Source organism: Mandrillus leucophaeus, unplaced genomic scaffold (assembly GCF_000951045.1).
Source record: "Mandrillus leucophaeus isolate KB7577 unplaced genomic scaffold, Mleu.le_1.0 Scaffold201, whole genome shotgun sequence".
Taxonomy (NCBI): domain Eukaryota; kingdom Metazoa; phylum Chordata; class Mammalia; order Primates; family Cercopithecidae; genus Mandrillus; species Mandrillus leucophaeus.
Genome location: NW_012102044.1, coordinates 950,625 through 955,461, shown reverse-complemented (window position 1 = coordinate 955,461; position 4,837 = coordinate 950,625).

Here is a 4,837-nt window from a genome sequence, read left to right as displayed (position 1 = left end):
ACCCGGGAGGCCGAGCTTGCAGTGAGCCAGGATCGCGCCACTGCACTCCAGCCTGGGAGACACAGCGAGACTCCGTCTCAAAAAAAAAAAAAAAAAAAAAGAAAGATGGTTTGTAATTTCTTACTAGTTAAACACGCACTTATCATATGACCCAGCGATCCCATACAAAGTGTTCAGTCAAGATAAATGAAAACTAGTTCACACAAAAACCTGTAGGTGAATGTTATAATGTTGGCTTTACACATTCCAAATGTCTTCAGCTGATGAAGGGATTTTTAAAAATTGTAGTACGTCCACAAAATGAAGTACCTCAGCAATAAAATGGAATGAACTATTGACACATACAAAGTCCTGGATGGATCTCCAATGCATCAAATGAAAGAAACCAGACTCAAAGGCTACAATCTGTACGATTCCACGGACGACACCATGGAAATGGCTGAACTACGGGAATGGGGAAGAGGTCAACGATGTGGGCAGTGGGCCGACTTCAAAGGACAGGATTGTTGAAGGTGACAGAATCTTGATTGTGGTGATGATTGCCTAGCCGTGGGTTTGTCCAAATTCACAGAACCATATACTGGTAAGAGTGAATTTTACTGTAAATTGCGATACTGTAAATTGATAGGCCAGGTGCAGTGGCTCATGCCTGTAATCCCAGGAGACTCCATCTCTACAAAAAAAATCTTAAAAATTAGCTGGACATGGTGGTGCACACCTGTAGTCCCAGCTACTCTGGACGCTGAGGCGGGAGGACTGCTTGTCTAGGCTGCAGTGAGCTATGATCGTCCCACTGTCCTCCAGCTTGGGTGACAAAGCAAGACCCTGACTCAAATAATAACAATAATATCAAGGTTGTCTTTAAGGGAAAGGTCAAAATGGTTAAATGCACCAGCTCTGGAGTCAGACACTGTGCTTCGCTATGACTTGCAGGTTCCAGACCCTGAGCGTGCCTCGGTTTCCTCATCTGTAAGGTGAACAGAAGGCACCAAGCCTGCGCCCGAGGTCCCCGAGCAGCTCTGGCCGTTGGAGCAACACCCAGAAGCTTCACAGAACAAAGAATTCTGGGATTTTTTGATAAGTTTGTTATCTGGATTTACACTGTTTCTTTATAGAAGAATGAAAACCGTTTACTTGTCCTCACAGACTGACACTTTCCCAGGGGCAGGGCTAACCCACAGAGCGTCACTAATGTTTGCAGAAGTATAACATACCAATTCAAAACAGTTGGGAAATTTTTAAAAAGAAGCTACATCCAGAGAACTGACATCCATCTGTCTACCCGGACAAAGTTAGGCAAATCCCCAGTTTTTCGGTGTATCTTTGGAAATATGTTTTCTCAATTTAATTTTAACTTAGGCGGTGTTAATATTCTAAGCCACCAGGAAGGAGGTCTCCAAGAAGCCAACGGCCCTGAAGCTGCTTCCCTGCAGACCTCCCTTCTCCAGATGGAGAATGAAATAGGAATTCCACAGGACTAAGTTTGTTGAATGTAGTCTTTCTAGGGAGGAAGAGGAAGTTGTCTTCCTAAGGGCTCCTGGTGGATATTTGCTACGGCAAAAGGGAAATACAGTATTTATTGTACCCACCAAGAGTGTGATCAGGCAGAATACGTTATAACTATCCCTTAAGACATGTGGATTGCTGAGATTGGTAGATGACTGTGTTCCTGGAGACTTTAACATGGGAAGTGCAGACGAAAATCCTCCAAAAACAGAAGAAAGAACTTTACCACCGTCAGAATACCTGGCAGGAAGAAGTTGTATTCCCATTTTTGGAATAACTTTCCCACTCCTGTTTTATGCCTGACCCTCCGCACTTGAGGCTCTTCCAGTGCCCATGAGCACCCTGACGGTCACATCGGAACCCAGGCCCCAGGCCAGGAGGGACACACGCGACCACAGACTCCTCGAGCCTCCCACCGGAGTCACCAGCATCCCCACTCACTGCAGAGCAGGCCCACAGCCCTGTGGCTCCCACCCCACACGCTGAGGCTCATAGGGGACCAAAGAGATGTATTTGCTCACAGACCCATTCATGCCAGTGATGCTACCATAATTACACAGTCCAGTTAACATTACATAAATCAGCCCAGCTTGGTGGCTCACGCCTGTCTTCCCAGCACTTTGGAAGGCTGAGGTGGGTGGATCACTGGAGCTCAGGAGTTTGAGGCCAGCCTGGCCAACAAGGCAAAACCTGTCTCTACTAAAAACACAACAATTAGAGGGGTGTGGTGGCAGGTGCCTGTAATCCCAGTTACTCAGGAGGCTGAGGCAGGAGAATTGCTTGAACCTGGGAGGCAGAGGTTGCGGTGAGCCGAGATTGCGCCACTGCCCTCCAGCCTGGCTGACAGAGCTAGACTTTGTCTCAAAAAAAAAAAAAAAAAAAAATTAGATTAAAAAAAATTAAAGCAAAAAGAAGAAAGTTGTTACTTCAATAAAAACAAAGTGAAGTTTTTAGAAAGAGTTGATAGAGACCAACGCTAAAAAAAAAAAAAAAGGCAAAAACAAACTGTTGAATTACGTGTAAAATAACTGCAAAGGATTGGGGAAAAGAATAAAAATCTGGAGGATTCTGCATCCGGATTGCTTTTTTCCTTTTCCCTGCTCTTCCCAGAACCCCCTCCCAAATCCATATTGGCAAGTGGGGGCAACACACTGAGTGGTTCCCTAAAAAGGAAAATAGGGGACCCAAGTTAGCAGCCCCTAGTCAAAGAAAAGGAGAGCAAGAGGACAGACCCAAACGACCAAGGCAAAGACAGAAGAATGAATGTGCAGTTGTGTTTTCTGTAAAAACAAAAAGTTTATGCACAACCGTACATCTTTCAGATGTTCTGCTGTAACCAACCTCCAGGTCACAGCCACAGGACTTCCCACGGACTTCCCCTGCTCTTAAAGCAAACTGCAGAACCAAGCGTGCACTTCTGCTCCTGAGGGGGATGGAAGGACAGTCCCCTTCGGTCATCTGTACAGGAGATGGGGGCCAGGGGTGGGAGAGAACTCCCTGTTGCACTTTGTAGCCCTTAGTATGATTAAAGTGTTTACCATGTACATAAATTATGCTTTTTAAGTTCACATGTCTTATATACTTTTATCTTACTTTTTAAAATTAAAAGACCAGTTAACTTTTAAGAATAAATCAGGCGCAGTGGCTCACACCTGTATTCCCAGCACTTTGGGAGGCCAAGGTGGGCGGATCACTTGAGGTCAGGAGTTCGAGACCGGCCTGGCCAACATGGTGAAACCCGTCTCTACTAAAAATACAAAAATTTGCCTGGCGTGATGGTAGGTGCCTGTAATCCCCTTACTTGGGAGGCTGAGGCAGGAAAACCGCTTGAATCCAGGAGGCACAGGTTGGTTGCAGTGAGCTGAAATCACACCACTGCACTCCAGCCTGGGAGATAGAGTGAGACTCTGTCTCAAAAATAAATAAATAGAAAAGAAAAAATCAAAAGGAAAAATAAAGACACACGTTCCACTGGAAACATGTGAATATGCAGAGGCCACAGGGATGGGACATGATGCATTTGTGGGAAGCATATAGGATATTAGCTTCCATCTCCATAAAAAATTTAAAAATTAGCCTGGAGTGGTGGCGGCGCCAGTGGTCCCAGCTACGTGGGAGGCTGAGCGGGGAGGATGGCTGGAGCCCAGGAGGTCAAGGCTACAGTGAGTGGTGATTGTGCCACTGCACTCAGAGGGATACCCTGTCTCAAATAAATAAATAAAAGCAAAAATTGATCTTATCACCCCCTGCCTGGAAAACCTTTAACAGTTGGCTTCTCTGTGCCTGGCCGCGGTCACCACACACCTCCGACTCTCCGCCCAGGTGCAGGACCCCGGCTTCATCTCTGCCCCTCCCCACCAGGTCCTACGGCTTGGAGCACACAGCTCATCCCTTGAAGCTCAGCTGCCATTCACATCCCCCTTCTCAGGAAGCCCCCAGGACTCCCCTTTGACCCCACTCATCTGAGTTCCTAGCTCCAGGGCACACTCCCACCAAGCCCTCACCCCAGGCAGGCACTTCATTCATTCACTGAACACACAGGGAAGTCGCCGGGCACTGCCGCAGGTTCTGAGGACTGAGCAGTGAATGAAATATCCGGGACAGGGAGGAAGGGTTTTGACTCCAGCAGAGGCTGTGCTGGGAAAGGCAGAGGTGAGGCGGTGCCCTCCGCACAGGGAAGGCTGGGGAGCTCCTGAGGAGGGGGCCCTGCAGCTAACCCCGAGGCGGGTGGGCGGGCGGCCAGGCCAGTACTCACCGCAGCAGGAGGAGGCCTGGGGTCGCGGGGGAGCGGCAGGTGGAGCAGGACCCTGTGGGTCCCGTCACAAGGATGGAGTCTTGCTCTGTCGCCCAGGCTGGAGTGCAATGGCGCAGTCTCCACTCACTGCAACCTCCGCCTCCCAGGTTCAAGTGCTTCTCCTGCCTCAGCCTCCGGAGTAGCTGGGATTACAGGCGTGCGCCACCACGCCCGGCTAGTTTTGTAATTTTAGTAGAGGCGGGGTTTCACCATGTTGGTCAGGCCGGACTCAAACTCCTGACCTCAGGTGATCCGCCCACCTCGGCTTCCTAAAGTGCTGGGATTACAGGCGTGAGCCACCGCAGCCGGCATGGATCGAGTTTTGACCCATCCCGATCTGGCTCCCTTCTGGGAGGGGCGGGTCTCCTTCGCGTCCGACCAGCCGGCCCATCCCAAAGCAGGAAAACAGGTCCCTGCGGCTGCCCTAGCTCCGAGCCGCAGCCAAGTCCCGACCTGCCCGGGAAGGTTCCTCCCCCTCCCTCCGCTCCCGGAGGCCGGACTTTGCTCCGCCCGTCCCAGCCCGACCCACCTGCGCCC